At 35.8% G+C, this 18,828-nt stretch overlaps 1 protein-coding gene across 2 annotated transcripts in view; it reads right to left on the minus strand.

The window, feature by feature from the left end:
* Window positions 1-18,828, minus strand: part of GSK3B (glycogen synthase kinase 3 beta) — a 225,783-nt gene that overhangs the window by 193,865 nt on the left and 13,090 nt on the right. The gene's annotated exons all lie outside the window — the stretch shown is intronic.

Below are 18,828 nucleotides of genomic sequence, written 5' to 3' on the forward strand. Positions count from 1 at the left end.
CAACCCTTAGGAGAAATACTAGGAAACACAAACATTTTTACTGCCTCTTCATAGGTTTACTTAATCTGTCCTACTTCAGATTATCAGAGTTCCTCAAGAGTTTATCAGAGTTCCAAGCACACAGATGCCCTTAAGTGTTGGATAAATAAATATGGAGACTTTGGAACACCTAACACTCTAATAATGAGTCCCATTATCACTCAAATCTAAAAGTCTTCACACAAAGCTGTGGTGTTAATTAACATTCAACAAGTTTTGATTTCAACAAAGCAATCATGCCGCAAGTTTCATTCAACTTTCTTCCTCAGAAATTCTTATTTCCAAAGAAACATACTTAAAAACACAAAGTCCCTGGGATGAATCTTAAAGTCAAAGAACAAGAGAGCTCTTAAACTTTAGTCCAACTCCCTCACAAGGATCTAAAGGGCCAGAATCTCATAGCAAGCTAAATGGTTTCCCCCGCTACTTATTAGTCTTTTTTGGGAGAGATACTAATTTAGCAATAGTCAATAAGGAATATCATAAAATTAAATTAATAATTAAATAATCCCTATTCTGGGATTATTCAAAAATAAATTCAAAAATTCCAACTTGTTTACAAATTTAATTTTATTACTAGACCTACAACGAAAACAGTCATTCTGCAAAACAACTAGGGAACCCTAATCTTCTCAAATACTTAAATTTCACTTTCATCAATCAAATAAAACATTTAACATTCTACAAATACATAGTGCCTGCTATGATTATTCAAATAATCCCACCATGTGCCAGGCATTGTTCTGAGTCTGGGAATACACAATGATCTAAGGAAACAAAAATCCCTGCATTCACTGGAGTTTATATTGTAAAGGGGGTGGCAGGAAGAACAGAAACAAACTAAGTAAATTACATATTACAAGGGGCTAAATATTTTCAAAAACGCAGAAAGGAGGAATGGTAGTACAGGGCCAGAGAAAGCACCTGAGTTTTTTAAAATAAGGAGTCAAAGAAGACCTCAGAGAAAAACATTTTAACAAGGTCTTAAAGATGAAATTAAATAAAACTAGTACCCATTCTAATTCTATACGGATCAGATTCATTAACATAGCAGTGACCTGGTGAACTAATTTTCTCAATTCCTGAAAGGGGTAAGAGCCAGAAAGACTCAGAAGATTGAGAGAAACCAATTCTTAAGAAAGTAAAACAATAAGTATAAGGATTCATAAATGCATACTGGGAAAGAAAAATACATAATTATTTTAATACCATGAAAATATAGCACGTCCTTATATTTTCTCCCTTTCTCCCTATCTTTCCCCTCTTTTGCTCTCTCACACACATTTATGATAAAACTTCATTGCCAGAAACCACAAAATTAACATTTAAAAGATTTTCTTATTTTGTTGCTACAAGTCTTCCAACTTTCAACATTTTTTCCACTGCTAACACACAGAAACACCATCAAGGTAGCAGAGATCAAACACTACGTTTCATTTTAATCTCTATTTTATGTGTTCACCACAAGTTACTTTTAGATTTAAATGGTTACTAATGGAATTCTACTTTAAAGGTGCTTAGGGAATTTATGATTCAGGAATCCAGACAAAAATCCTTTTGCAGAACTAAAGGACATTTCAAAAAATAACTTAGGTTTCTTGATAGTATGTTTAGTAAAAAGAATAAAACTGACATATCTGAAAAACAGGATAAATATAACTGGGTTATAAGTACAAATATAATTATTTTGAAGAAATGTGTTCTCTCTCTATACTGTTGCAGTCATCTTAACAATGTGCTGTTTTACTCATGATTTTATTCCCATGTTAAATATTCTTCTACATCATCATTTTTAATCCTATTGCATAAGTATTACAGAATTATTGAAAAGGTTAAATAAGTGTACTATATAGCACAGTAGAAACACTATTATTGGTCCCAAGATAAAAATTTTCATAAACATTCATGTATATCTAATTTGTGATCTATCTGAAAATTTTTTCGTAAAGTTCCAGAAGTAAAATTTGAACTCTGCCAAACTGCCCTCCAGAAAGAAAATACAAATTTGTTTTCCTTCAGCAATACATCTCCCAAGACCCTGTCACCATTATGTTTCTAATCTTATGTTACATGGCCACCAAGACCCTTGTCCATGTAATTGGGGAGCAAGGGTGTTTTTGTCTCATTTTATTTTTGTTTCATCACATACTAAACTGAACACTATTTCACATTTTGACTACTGTTATTTCTCCTTATATGAATTGTTTTTCAAAATATTTTAAGGTGAATTACTCCAATATTCATGGTCAGAATAGTCAAATATTAAATTTGATTAAAGCACATGCACTACCCTACTACATAAACATGTTTGCTTATGTAATAAACTTTTTAAAAGAGTTACATGCTTTCATTATATCATAATCTTCAAATTGGTATCTTCAATTAATATTTTTAAAACAAAACATGTGTCAAAGTCTAAGGAGGTTAGGAGGCTCAAATTAAAGTAAAACTATCAAATTATGTAATACATAATATCTCCATTAATATATTCATTTAAAAAAATAAAGTACTGCTATGAAAAATGTCCATAATATATTAACAAGTGAAAAAAATAAAAAACAGTTTGTATAGTATGACCCACTTAAAATTTATATGACAAAAATAAAACAAATACAGAGTGGGAAGAAGAGGGAAACACTGTCCTAGGTGCTGGGAAACCCACAGGTGAACATAAGGTAGGCAAAGTTTTGTCCTGTTTTGTTGTGGTTTTGCTTTATTTTAATAGCTTATTTTTATCCTATTTTTCCACTACCATTTATCTCCCTTATACTTTCTTCTACCTCCACCCCCCGCCGCTCTCCTCCATTCTCCCAGCAACTACTGAACTGTCTTTTCATAGAGCTTACATTAAATTCTAGTTGTTAACAGATATCCTGACTTTTTTGTATTTACTTTTAGTATTACACCGTGATACATTACAACAATAAAATTGTTCTCACTTTCTTTCCAAATATAAGTTTGACTCTCAGAGCAAAGTGAAGAGGAATACAGCTAATACACTACTTTCTGGGTTATAGAGCAGCAATTACGATATACTACCTCATATTAATGGAAGAGAACAAAAAAGGTCTCAAAATCATTTTTGTCATATTTATACTCTAGATCTTTTTTCATTATCCAAATCTAAAGTTCAACTGAAAATATTTCATTAATAATTAAGTTGTAGTATATTAATGACATGATTCCTATTTTGTTTGAAAGCCATTTGTAGCATATATATATATAGGTACTGTGCACTCCTGTGCACTTATTGATTACCAATTAACCAGTGGTAATTTCTGGAAACGGGCATAGGTGGAAAGTGAGCAGATGGGAATCAGAGAAAATTTTACACTTTTTATTGTGTATGCTTCTATACTGAGTATTTCTGGTAAAATAGTATCTGTATGATAAAAATGAGAAAATGGTTCCAGTGCCAAAAGAAGAACCAGGCATTTAGGCACATCAAAATCTCCCTATGTGACACTTTAATGTCCAACAATATGGAATTGCTTGAATAAAAAAAATCAATGCTATGCACATATAAAAAGCAGTAAGAGCTCCATATACTATGAGTGATCTCCAAGATTTTTTTTAAAGATGTTATTTACTTATTTTAGAGAGGGGAAGGGAGGGGGAGAGAGAGACAGAAACATCAATGTGTGGTTGCTTTGTCCCCTATAAGGGACCTGGCCTATACCCAGGCACGTGCCCTGACTGGGAATCGAACCAGAGAACCTTTGATTCACAGGCCAGCATTCAATCCATTGAGCTACATCAGCTAGGGCTGATCTCCAGTATTTTTTAAAAAACAAAGTTTAAGTTTTATCTAAGAAGGAGAGAGAGAAATATGGATAAGTATACATACATTTATCTTTTTAAATAACTAAAAACTCATAAAATTGGTTATCTGTGAGGGAGAATATAAAAGCTAGACTTATATAATTATACCTCATATTATACTTTGGTTTTGGAACCCTGTCTACATTTTACACAATTATAAAACTAATTTAAATCAAAATGAAAATAGGTTATTGCCAAAAACTGACAGCAAAATGAACATATAAATCTAACTATATATCAAATGAGTGGCTTAACCTCAGAGAAATCATTTCAAATGATTTTAAAAGGATAATTTGACTGTAAATCTCTAGCATTTAAAGGAATTGTAAGAATTCTTAAATTTCCAGTAATCATTTTCTACGATTTCTAAATAAGAAAACTAGTGTATATAAATAAATATGTAAATAAAGCAAGTAATTCTCTATTCTCAAGATTTTCAGAATAAAAGAGCTATAAATATAAAGCTTAAAAAGTTAAAAGGAAAATCCTAAACCTCTAATCTTAAAATCACATTAGAAAATATTATGAATTCATGATTTTTTTCTCATTGAATGCACATACAATAATTTCAGCAAAGTTACAGAAAGTAAGGTCAACACAAAAACCAGTTGTATATTTTTATATACTACCAATAAATAATCTGAAAATATTAAGAAACAAGTCAGTTTATAATACCATTAAAATATTTCAATTTACAAAAGCATAATGTATCAATTAAGATTAAATTAAACCAAGCAGGTACAAATTCGAAAACTACAGAACATTACTAAAAGAAGTTAAAGATGACTTAAAAAACAGAAAGACATTCAATTCAATGTTCATGGATCAGGAGACTTAATATTGTTAGATTTGAATATTAGCCTAAACAATGTATACACATTCTACACAAACCAAAACCCCCAAGTCCTTCTTTGCAGAAATGGACTTATGGCATTACAAAGGATTCTGAATATTAACAATAAATATATCATTAAAAAGAACTAAGTAGGAGGACTTAAACTTCCCAATTCAAAACTTAACTACAAAGCTACACTTATCAAGACAGTGTACTCCTAGTGTAAAGACAAAAATACAGACCAATGAAATAGAACTGAGTGTCCACAAATAAGCCCATGCATCTATGGTTAACTGATTATCAACAAGGGTGCCAAGATCATTCAATGGGAAAAGAACAGGTTTTTCAACAAATGGAACTTGGGCAACTGGGCCATTACTTACTTTACACCATATACAAAAATCAATTCAAAATGTGTCAGGGACCTAAATATGAGAAATGAGGATATAAAATCCTTAGAAGAAAACATGAGTAAATCTTCATGACTTTGGATTTGGGAATGCTTTTTCAGATATAATACCAATAAAACAAGGAGGAAAAAAAGAAACAGGTACATTCAACTTCACCAAAATGTAAAACTTCTGTACCTCAAAGAACACTAGCAAGCGAATAAAAAGACAACCCATAGAATGGGAGAATGTATTTTCATTTCATATATCTGATAAGGGTCTAATATGCAGAATATATAAAGAATCTTTACAAGGCAACAAAACGTCAATCCAATTTTAAAATGAGAAGACTTGAACAGACATTTTTCCAAAGAAGATACAAATACCCAAAGAGCCCATGAAAAGATGTTCAACATCTTTTAGTCATTGAGGAAATGCAAATCAAAATCACAATGGATATCTACCTATGTTCAACTACAACTAGGATGTCCATTTTTTTTTAAGAAAAATTAGGATGTCTATTTCCATATCAACTAGGATGTCTATTATTAAAAAATGGAGTAAAATAAGTTTCGGAGAAGAAGTGGAAAAACCAGAACTCTCATACACTGCAGGTAGAAGTGTAAAATGTGGAATCTGTTTTTCACTTCTTCAGTAAATTAAACGTAGAATTACTATGACCCAGCAATTCCTAGGTAAATAAGTGAGGAAACTCATAAGTGTCAAACAAAAACCTGTCCACAAATAGTCTAAGCAGCACTATTCCAAACAAATACAGAGAACCCATAAACTGAATAAACAAAGTGTGGTATATTCATACAACGGAGTATTATCCAGCCATAAAAAGCAATGAAGTACTGATACACATGGCTACAACATGGATGCACCTTGAAAACATTATGCTAAGTGAAAAGAAGCCAGACACGAAAGGCCACTTATTACATGACTACGCAAGTATTTATATGAACTGTCTAGAACAAGCAGATCCAGAGTCAGAAAGCAGATTAGTGCCAGGGCCTGGGGGAAGAGAGGAATACAGAGTAGCTGCTTAATGAATGCAGTTTCCTTTTGGGGTATGGTTAAGTTCTGAAACTATATAGTGATAGACACACAAAACTGTGAATACACCTAATTCCACTGAATTATATACTTTAAAATGGTGTAAGTGATCAATTTTATGTTATGTACATTATACCATAATAAGAAAAATATTTCTCTCCCTCTTTCATCCCCCTTCTTTTCTCTCCCCAGCCTCTCCCTCACCCCAACATACAATCAGCAAAATCCAGAAGGTGGGAAGTTCCAAAGGACAAATGATCTGACTTCTTCACTAAATACTCATAAATGTCCAGGAAAAGAGGAGGAAAGAAAAAAAATCATTCATTGTAAAGAGATTTAAAAATAGCAACCAAATGCAACATATGGGCCTTATTTAGGATCCTAATTCAAACAAACCAATTTTTTAAAGAGAAAAAACATATAATCGGGAAACATGAACACTGGTATCTGATAATGTTAAGAAATTTTTAAAATACGTGGAAGGTGGGGGACTTCCGGCCAAGATGGAGGCATAGGTAGACACACTGTACCAACTCGAACAACCAAGATAGGGACAACAACAATTTAGAAACAGGATAACAACCAGAACTGATAGAAAATTGAACTGTATGGAAGTCAGACAATCAAGAAGTTAAAATAGACACATTCATCCAGACCGGTCGGAGGGGCGGAGTCGGGCAGCTGGGCATGGGTAGTGGCATGGAGAGCAGAGAGAGCAGAGAGCGTCGGGCGTGTAAAGCATCCGGGGTGTGCAAGACCGCAGCAGGCAGACCCTGGCCAAGGGGTGGCAACTGGCAGACCCAGCGAGGCAGCAATTGTGAAGCAAGGTACTGTAAGCAACCCGGGATCACAATGCTGGGAACTACAGCCTTGAGGCACTGATTGGCTGGGAACTACAGCCTTGAGGCACTGATTGAAAACACCTGTGGGAGTTGAGGTGCAGGGAGAGGCTCCCAGCCTCATAGGAGAGGTCGTTGGAAAGCCCCACGGGGTGCACAAGCCCACCCACATGGGAATTGGCACCAGAGGGGCCCAGTTTGCTCAGGGGAAGTGGCAGAAGGGACTGAGGGCCAAGGCAGAGCAGAGCAAGCACCACTGTTCCCTCTCAGACCCCGCCCCTACATACAACGTCACAACCCTGCGACTGGGGTGCCCCGCCCTGGTCAACACCAAGGCTCTGCCCCTAAATATGTAACAGGCACAACCAGCCCAAAGGGGGCGGGGGAAGATGGCTCTAACAGAATTGAAAGCCCCAGAGACAGTACTTTTAAACGACTGAGAGACAGCCAACCTATTAGATGCACAATTCACAGCACTGGTGATTAGGATGCTCACAGAATTGGGTTAATTTGGTCACAAATTAGGTGAAAAAATGAAGGCTACAATAAGTGAAATGAAGAAAAGCATACAGGGAACCAATAGTGATGGAATGAAAGCTGGGTCTCTCATCAACAGAGTGGACCAAAAGGAAGAAAGAAACATCCAACCAGAAAAGAATGAAGAAACAAGAATTCAAAAAGACAAGGAGAGGCTTAGGAACCTCCAGGACATCTTTAAACATTCCAACATCCAAATTATAGGGGTACCAGAAGGAGAAGAGGAAAAAAACAACAAGTGGAAAAGTTATTTGAACAAATAATAAAGGAGAACTTCCCTATTCTAGCAAAGGAAATAGACTTCTAGGAAGTCCAGGAAGCTCAGAGAGTCCCAAACAAGTTGGACTCAAGGAGGAACACACCAAGGCACATCACCATTACATTAGCCAAGGTAAAAATGAAGGAGAGAATCCTAGAAGCAGCAAGAGATAAGGAGACAGGAATCTACAAAAGAGTTCCCATCAGACTGTCAGCTGATTTCTCAAAAGAGACCTTATAGGCAAGAAGGGGCTGGAAAGAAGTATTCCAAGTCATGAAAGACAAGAACCTACATTCAAGAATACTCTATTCAGCAAAGCTTTCATTTAGAATGGAAGGGCAGAGAAAGTGCTTCTCAGATAAGGCCAAGTTAAAGGAGTTCATCATCACCAAGTCCTTATTATATGAAATGTTAAAGGGACTTATCTAAGAAAAAGAAGATAAAAAACATGTATAGTAAAATGATAGCAAACTCACAATTATTAACAACCACACCTAAAACAAAGATAAAAAGATACTAAGCCAACAACTAGAACAGGAACAGAAACACAGAAATGGAGATCACATGGGAGGGTAGCAACAGGGGAGTGGGAGAACAGGGAGGAAAAAGGTATGGAGTATAAGTAGCATAGATGGTAGGTAGAAAATAGACAGGGGGAGGGCAAGAATAGTATGGGAAATGTAGAAGCTCAAGAACTTATGACACGGGGACATGAACTAAAGGGGGAGAATGTGGGTGGGAGAGCGTGTGCAGGGTAGAGAGGAATGAAGGGGGGGTAATAGGACAACTGTTACAGCATAATCAATAGAATATATTAAAAAATATATGTGAAAGGTAGAATCATGGTACTGTTTATATTTGTTTGTTCTAAGCACCCTTACAGAGATATAATATTTCTCAAAAGGTCGTATGTCTGAAATTTGCTTTAAAAATATTTGGGATAGTAATAAGGATATAGATAAAAACAAGATTGACCACATATAGATAATTAACAAATCTGAGATGGACATGGTAGTTCATTACACAATTCTATTTACTTTTATTTAATTGAAAGATCCTTAATAATGTATGTCTAATTTTAAATTAACACCTCAAAACGGAGAAAATACTCACCATCTGTTTGCGAACACAAGGTTCCCCAAAATAATAATAGTAATAAAATTATTATTGTTGTTATTATTATTTATCCCATTCTACTAAAAGTAAAGTCAGTACCTATAATGAGCTAAGGAAGGGGAAAGAGAAGTAGAAAAGTAGAAAGAAGGAATCTGTAACGCATTCTTCCCTTCCCTCACCCTAAGCTTCAGAGGCCCCAAGGATCTTGGTTATTTCAAACTAGGAAATTAAAAGTTGAGATGGGAAAAGAAAACTTCTGGGGAAGAATAAAGCTCTTTTCTCCCACTTCCTCAAAACTGTGAAAAAGGAATAACAATTGAAGGGGGAAATACAGTGTTCTGCATAGCTCAATCCAGTTAATAGTCATAGTTGTTTTAAATGGTTCTCAATAGTTCCACAAATTATCAGAGGTGGCACCTCTGACCATTTAACTCTACTGAACAAAACTGCAGAGATCCAAGTTAGGGGTAAAAGATCTTCACATTCCACAGAAATCTGCTGTGCCCATCACCGTTAAACATTTAATACCCTAAAGACCAATATAAACCAAACTTCCACTGCAAACAAACTAGCCTGAAAATACTTTTCAGAAGAAAAATATTCAGTCTAAAAAGAATGACAACAAAGCACCAGATCTACTTAAGATATACAACTCATTAGAAACAACAAAAACTTATGGCACTAGGCCAACACCTGCTGATTACAACTAGTACTCAGTGAAAAAGTGCCAGATCCCTAATGGGAAGTTTACCTCTATTAATACCTTATAAAATATATTCAAGATGAATTTCCACACTTAAAAAAATCATCTAGGGAATGTAACACCTGAAACCATAAAACCCCTAGAAGAAAACACAGGCAGTAAGCTCCGTGACATCAATCTTATTGAATTTTTGGATCTGATTCCAAAAGCAGAGGCAATAAAAGGAAAAATAAACATGTGGGACTACATCAAACCAAAAAGCTTCTGACCAGCAAAGAAAATCATCAATAAAATGAAAGGGCAACCTACTGAATGGGAGAGAATATTTGCAATTCATATATCCAATAAAGAGTTACTTTCCAAAATATAAAAAACTCAACCTCATTAGTTAAAAAAATTTTTGATTAAAAAATGGAGAGAGGATATAAATAGACATTTTTCCAAAGAAAACAGGTGGCCAATCCCTGTCTTACAAATCAAAACCACAAATCAAATATTACAATGAGCTATCACCTCATACCTGTCAGAATGGCTCTTACCAAAACGACAAGAAATTAACAAGTATTGGAGAAGGTGTGGGATAAAAAGGAACTCTCCTGCATTGTTGATGGGAATGTAAACTGGTGCAGCTGCCATGAAAAACAGTATGAAGTTTCCTCAAAAAATTAAAAATAGAACTGTCATATGATCCAGCAATTTCACTTTATGGTATTTTTCAAAACAACAACAACAACAAACCCCCGAAAACACTAGTTCAGAAACATGTAAGTACCCCTATGTTCATTGCAGCATTATTTACAACAGCCAAGATATAGAAAACAACCAAAGTGTCCATGATTGGATAAATGTATAAAGAAATTGTGCTATATGTACAATGGAATATTATTCAATCACAAAAAAGAATAAAATCTTGCCACTGTGACAACACAGATGGACACCAACGACATTATGCTAAGTGGAATAAAAGACAAATACCATATGACTTCACTTATAAGTAAAATCTGAAAACACACCACAAACTAACAAACAAAATTCACAAATATAGAACATATCGGGGGTTGCCAGGGGAATGGGGAAATGAGTAAAGAGGGTTAAGATAACTAACTTCAGACTTCCAGTCAAGATGAAGGCGTAGGTACATATGCTTCGCTTCCTTGCACAACCGAAAGAAGGACAACCACCAATTTGAAAACAAAAAACAACCACAACTGCCAGAAAATCGAACTGTATGGAAGTCCAACAAGCAAGGAGTTAAAGAAGAAACATTCATCCAGACTGGTAGGAGGGGTGGAAATGGACAGCCCTGGTGGAGAGGACCCAAGGCAAGGTGGCAGGAGCTAGAAGGGGCAGGCAAGGTGGCAGATGGCAAATGGGGCAGTCCTACATTCACCTGTGGATAAACTTGGAGAGAAAAATGGCGAGCAAGACAGACCATGCAACCCACAGTTCCAGCATTGCAAAAATAAAGCCTCAAAAGCTCTAGCTGTAAAAATCTGTGGAGGATGAAACAGCAGTAGAAACTCCCAGTGTCACAGGAGACAACCTTGGAGGTACCCATGGAGTCCTAGAAGATACACAAACCCACCCACCTCGGAATCAGCACCAGAAAGGCACAATTCACTTGTGGGTAGCAGGTGACTGAAAGTGGGGCAAAAGCCAAGCAAGCAGCATTGTTCCCTCTCTAAGCCTTCCCTCACATTCAGCACCACAATGTAGCAAACTGGGTTGCCCTACCCTCACAAACACCTAAGGCTCTGCCCCTTACAATGTAACAGGTGCACCGAGACAAAGAAATGTGACTCAAATGAAAGAACAGATCAAAACTCCAGAAAAAGAACTAGGCAATGAGGAGACAGACAACCTATCAGATGCAGCATTCAAAATACTGGTAATCAGGATGCTCACAGGTATGACTGAGTATGGACACAAAATAAAAGAAGAAGTGAAGGCTATACAAAGTGAAATAAAGAAAAATATACAGGGAACCAATAGTGAAGGGAAGGAAACTGGGACACAAATCAACAATTTGGAACAAAAGGAAGAAATAAACATTCAACCAGAACAGAATAAAGAAACAAGATTTCAAAAAAAATGAGGAGATGCTTAGGAACCTCTGGGACAATTTTAAACATCCCAACATCCAAATCATAGGGGTGCCAGAAGGAGAAGAGGAAGAGCAAGAAATTGAAAGCTTATTTGAAAAAATATTGAAAGAAAACTTCCCCAATCTGGCAAAGGAAATAGACATACAACTATAGGAAACTCAGAGTCCCAAACAAGTTGGACCCAAAGAGGAACACACCAAGACACATCAAATTACCCAAGATTAAAGGTAAGGAGAGCATCTTAAAAGCAGCAAGAGAAAAGTAGAGAGTTACTTACAAAGGAGTTCCCATAAGACTAGCACCTGATTTCTCAAAAGAAACCTTGCAAGCAAGAAGGGGCTGGAAACAAGTATTCCAAGTCATGGAAGGAAAGGACTTAAAATCCAAGAATACTCTATCCAGCAAAACTATCATTTAGAATGGAAGGACAGATGAAGCGCTTCCCAGATAACATCAGGTTAAAAGAGGTCATCATAACCAAGCCCTTATTATATGAAATGTTAAAGGGACACATCTAAGAAATAGATGATGATCAAAAATACGAAAAGTAAAATGACAACAAACTCACAACTATCAACAACTGAACCTAAAAACAATAACAAACTAAGCAAACAGCTACAACTGGAACAGAATCAGAGATATGGAGATCACATGGAGGATAACTGGGAGGAAGACAGAGGAAGGAGAATGGGGGAAAAGGTACAGAGAATAGGAAGTATAAATGGCAGGTATAAAACAGACAGGGGGACAGTAAGAATAGTATAGGAAATGAGAAGCCAAAGAACTTATATGTACAACCCATGGAAATGAACTAAGTGGGGAGGAATGCTGGAGGGAGTGGTGTGCAGTGCAGAGAGGAATAAGGGGACATAGAAATGGGACAACTGTGATAGCATAATCAGTAAAATATACTTTAAAAAAAGTACAAACTTCCAACATATAAAATAAGTCATGGAGATGTAATGTACAGCATGGCAACTATCATCAATGATATGTACTGCATAGCTGAAAATTCCCAAGAGAGTAAATCTTAAAAGTTCTCATCACAAGAAGAAAAATTATAACTTTGTGTGTTGGCAGATATATAACTTCAAAGCATAATACAAATTATTATGTTGTATACCTGAAAGTAGTAAAACATTATACGTCAATTTTACCTCAATTTTTTAAAATGGCACATGGTGAGTTTTTCCCCAAATAAATGTTTAAGAAGTTTTTGAGGCTCTCCTCATGATCTCCCTACATATGCCCATTAAACACACACACACACACACACCAGGATACAGAGGGTAACAAACAACCTACACTGAAACCTTTACTATTTTTATTACTACCAATAATAACAGCCCTGGCCTGTGTGGTTTAGTTGGGTGTCATCCCACAAAGCAAAAGGTTACCAGTTCAATCCCTAGTCAGGGTACATTCCTAGGTTGCAGGTTCAGTGGCAGTCAGGGGCCGAGTACAAGAGGCAACTGATTTTTGTTTCTCTCCCTCTCTTTCTCCCTCCTTCCCCCTCTCTAAAAATAAATTTTAAAATCTAAAAATAATAGTAATAATGACAGCTAAAACTATGTGCCAGATACTGTGCCAAGCACCTTACATATGTAATTACCTCCTTTAAGCTTTATAGCCACCCAGAAAGGTTAAGTATTATTACCACCACTTCCAGATTATGAAACTGAAGCTATAAAAAGTTAGTGGCTTGTCTAAGCTCACCATACCTTATCAGAGAGACTGGTTCTGGCCTTATGATGTCAAACATAGATATAAAGCTATACATACCTAAAGATATATCAAATCTCACTCAAAAAACTTTTATTTACAGAATATTTTCTGAAACCTTCCTTTCTAGGAAATGGAGTTAATCTATGCAAAACAATGGATGAGGAACATGTGTCAACCAATTCATTATTCTTTCCTTTTCCCTAAATAGGGCAGCTTGGTCTCTTTCCCAAATTTACTGCTAAATTACTGTTTCTAACAAGTAAAACCCAAATTGGCAGTTAATTACAATCACATAGTAGCATGGTAAGGTCAAAAGAGCAAAGATTTAAGAATCAGAGAAGTTAGGGCTCCATTCCCAGTTCTGCCTTGTTACTAGTTTTGTGGTTTTTACCCTCCAGAAGGGCCTCGGGTTCCTTGTCTGTAAAAAGGACATACCACTTAGGCCCTGTGGAATAATGCTTTTTAAATGCTGGCTCCCTCCCCTTCTATTCTAAAATAAAAGCAAAGTCCAAATACCTAAGGCAGAGCTTCCAATGTGTGATCCAATGAAAACTAATCTTTCGAGGGTTCCTATACGCATCATTTCCTAAACTTCACTGACTGTAGAATATTTATTACAACATAACAATGTTTAGGAAACACTGACCAAAGTACTTTCATACAAGTTTAAAAAAACAAAAACAAAAACAATTTGCTTCAGATTCTATGACAGCTCTCTTGGCTCCGGTATTCATTCTAATCCATTCTCTAGTTCTTTCCTTCGTTCTGTACAGTTGAGATGGCAAATCAGTGTCCCTGCTAGATATAAGAACATTCCATTTGTTGAATATTGTACATTAAAATCAGGCATTCTCTTATAAATGTGGTCTGAAAAACTCAACTGTATGAAAAAGAGAGATTGTTATCACAAAATTAACAGAAAACAGTATTTTTCCAGTTACAGAGTAGAGGAGTCTGGGAAGAATAAGTTCATGTTTCAGTTTTCATTTACTAGAGCTGCATTAAACAAACCAATTATTACAAACAAAACGTGTACCTGGACTCATCTTCAAAGAATAAGTCAGGGCAGAGGATAGGAGCCAATTATACTATATGTGAGTTTTGTATTATCACCGAATTTTACACAAAATCTGACATTTGAAGCATTAATCAATTAAGAAAAATTCCTCAGTGAAAACAGAAAATTTACTCCAAATCATGAGAAGTATAAATCAATCTTTCAAATAAATATTTAACTACTTTCAAAAATTACAAAATATTTCTTAAAAAGAAAAACATGATTATGAACTGATGTATTGAAAGTTGGTCTCTACAGTTAGGATTTAACCTTTTAAGTTTCTGATTTATTTTTCAACATTCAACATTTTTTAAATGACGACTAGATAAAGAGGACCTTCATATGTAATAACATAAAGCAATAACAAAAAATATTGAGACAAGAGACCACAGATAATAATAAAGATGGAAGCTGAGGAGTCTAACACTTGCCTTAAATCTGGGCTCAAAATTGATACCTTGAAGTTACCAGAGGTAGCGAGGCTCCATTTTTGTACAATCTTTCACATTCTCCTTAGGACAGTAAAGTAGTTAAGAATAAGAGCCCTAGCCTAAATTACCTGGGTATACCCATCAAAACCACAAACTTTTTAATTTTATTTATTTATTTATTTTTATAGAGGGGGGAAGGGAGGGAGACAGAGAGAGAGAAACATCAATGTGTGGTTGCCATTCAAGCATTGCCCCACCGGGGATCTGGCCTTCACAGGCTGGCACTCAATCCACTGAGCCACACCAGCCAGGGTCACAAACTTTTTTCTAATTAACTTCCACAACCTTTACGCCTATGGTCTACAACAACAGTTTTAACCTTTTCCCTAAAACTTGAGAAAATTGCACAGGGTTCGGGTCTCTCAGGTATGAGGTCTGTCTGGAAGGTATCCAGCCATGTAATATCAAAAATGGAGACATCTACTGAAGATACAAGAAATAAGAACATTTTACATAGGACAATGACACCTCAGTACCCTTCAAACTAGACACCTTGGAACTTCACACAGTTCTCCCAATCACTATCAGCTGCCCTGTCATATTTTCCTGAATCCCATCTCTTCCCTTTTAAAGATGGTTTTAGTTTTGGGAAAAGCCAGGTGTCTCAGGGAGCCAAATCTGGGCTGTAGGGGACCTGAGTCACCTAGGTGATTTGACATTTTTCAAAAAAACTCTGCACGAGACATGATGCATGAGTGGGCACGTTGTCCTGATAAAGCTGCCAATCCCACGCAGTTCAAACCCCTGTGGTTCAAGTGTCAACTATACAGTTGCCCACAGCTGCCACCACCTTCTGAATCATGTGAATAACTTCTGCTGAGGAATGTTCAAACTTAACACAAAATTTGATACAGATCATTGCTCTACTCACTACGTCATTTTGAATACAATGGCCACACAGTACATATGCTCACTCAATGACTCTATCACCCCCACTGACTAGTAACAGTGAAGTTGTCATTCCACATATACACATTCCAGTCTACTCTCCCTGGCTGCCAGGATACACTGATGTCATGCAAACGTTCTCGTTATACTGACAATGGCTGGGCTTTTTCCAGACAGACCTCATATATATAAGAAACAAGATGTCCTCTTTTATTTAAATTGGGACATAGAGTAAAGCCACAATTTTTAAACAGTATCTTACTTCTAAATACATATGAATGGCTGAGAAGCTATGCAATTTATACTGATCCCATATACAGTTGACCCTTGAACAACAGGAGGTTAAGGGCGCCAATCCTGTGCAGTAGAAAATCTGCCTATAACTTTTGACTCCCCCAAAACTTAACTACATTTGTCTCTCAGTATTGAGGGTGCTTAGTTCCAGGACTCCCTGTGTATACCAAAGCCACAGATACTCAAGACCCTTATATAAAATGGTGCTGAACAATGCATAGTCAGCTCTCGGTACCCACAGGTTCCCAGATGAAAATCAAAAATAGTTTTCGACCCATGATTGGTTGCAGCGTGGATGTGAAAGCCAAAGACATAAAGGAAACGCTGGATGTGAAGAACAGAGATATTAGGAAATGCTGACTGTATATTTATTGAGATAAACTCCATGTATAAGTGGACCCACGCAGTTCAAACCCCTGTTGTTTAAGCGTCAACTATACAAAAATCTTCTGCCTCTGGGACCTTTGTTTTCAGGACCCCCAAAATTGGCCCACCTGCTCCTGTATTAGAAATGATGACACACATACCCTTTGTTTCTGCTGTACATGTATTTCTGCTATAATAGACTAAGGATTCATTCTCCATTATAGGAGAAATACATGTCCAGCAGAAGTAATGCTTAAGTGTGGTTGCTAGAGTAATAATATAGGTGTAATGATTTATAGTTTTAATTTGAACATTTCACCTAAAATGTCGTATGGTGTGCTTGAGGGTGACAGTTACGTTACCGAATTACATGCTTATGATTTTGTAATAAAAAGGGGCAATATTTGTGCCAGACCCTGTGTAGTACTAGAACATTCCCTCTAATCTTTGAAAATGTACAGCCATTCTTTAATTTTTTCAGAAACTGACAGGAGGTAAATACATATATTAACATTAAGGTCTCAAAAGTCTCTCAGTAAAGGTTACCACTAATGTTCAATTGAACTAGAATAGAACTATGCTTTCTTCTTCAGTAATTCCTCTTGGATTTCAAGAAGGGCAAAGCAAACATTTGCTACTTATAGAGAAAATTAAAATAAATATCTTCTATATCGAAAAAGCATGCCCTCGACCAGCCAAATATCTCACAATTGTACTCACAGAAGCAAATACCATGTTTATCAGTAGAAATCAAATTATTATCCTAACAACATGATTTTCAAAACCAAATACAAACAGCAAAATTAAATAGTTATTTAAGAGGCTGGATTATTTAATAAGAAGACCTATATTGTTTATTAATATTTCTCACTCTCTTGAGAAAGCTCTTAAAACTGATACATGCATTTGTACATCAAATAAATATTATCTTAAGAGACAAAAAAAGAGGTCCTGTAAAACTGAAAGTTTTCATAAATCCCCACAATACAATTACAAGTCTAAGTACATTCATGATGGATGATAGGGCTGGGATATTCATATTTAAATATTGTCTGTTTAAATTATCTCTCGCAGTGTAAACTACTTGGTAAAAATAAAGAAATTGATTTGTCAGGTTTCATTGTTCTCAATCTCTCTTCTATACTCTCCATAAAATTCGGGAAGGCTTGGGGAAGTACTGTAGTAGTTGGACAGGTTAAATGTTTCAAAAGTACTATGCTTACCAACCAGTGCAACACAGCACCTGAGATCTTTCATTCGTTCAACTTTACCTCCCAAGAGTTCAGAAATACTTGGCACTAAGCACATAGTATAATAAGTGTCCATAAATCTGTGTCTCTTTCCTTTTCCTAGTACTGTTCCTTCATGTTTAAATAAAAACCCAGGTTTTTAACTCTATAATTTCTTTTATCAAAACTTAAAGGTTCCCAGAAACATCAGTGATAGTTGGTGACCTAGCAACTCTATACCATGTAAACACAAATGTATAGTATTTGTGTATTCATTTAACTACCATGACAAATTGCCTCCAACTCAAATATGTACTAAATGACCCAATACAAAAAGCCCTGTGCTCCACACTGAAACAGTATAAGGCTGATACATTGCAAAAAATATAAAGCTAAGTAAAATACCTTTTTTGCCATATGGAACACAGCAGACGAGAAGTAGGAGGATACAGGGTGCTATAGGAATTAGATGTAAGTGAATTTCATGCCTTGGAATGAGGCATGGAAGACTAAGTGGCTAAGGTTGCATTTGGGACTCTGAAAGCTGGGTATGTCTTTGAAATAGCAAGGGGAGAGACATGCGACAAAGAACAGACTGAAAAGATTCCATCAGGACCAGGATAATCATGACCACAACAGCATCTCACAAGCATACTAAAAAGAATTTCAACATACTTTTTAAGAGTTGTGCTAAAATATGGGAGAAAAATCATTACCTCCTATAGCAAGCACCTTTCTGAAGAACATAAATATCTCACCCTCTTTTAATGTGGTACAAAAATTCAGAATAAACTGAAGACATGACTCAAAACAAAGCAATGATACAAATCAATGAAGTGTTTTTAAACTACATATGCTTGAAAATAGACTATATGATTAGACAGAGTGACAATATTACACAATAACATAATTCCTAGACAATATTTTAAACCTGCACTGTCTAATACAATAACCACTAGCAACATGTGGCTACTGAGTATTTAAAATGTGGCCACTTCAAATTAAAATGGGCTCTAAGTATAAAATACCCACTAGATTGTAAAAATTTAGTAACAAAGGTAAAATATCTCAATAG

This window comes from Phyllostomus discolor, chromosome 2, assembly GCF_004126475.2.
Source record: "Phyllostomus discolor isolate MPI-MPIP mPhyDis1 chromosome 2, mPhyDis1.pri.v3, whole genome shotgun sequence".
Taxonomy (NCBI): Eukaryota; Metazoa; Chordata; class Mammalia; order Chiroptera; family Phyllostomidae; genus Phyllostomus; species Phyllostomus discolor.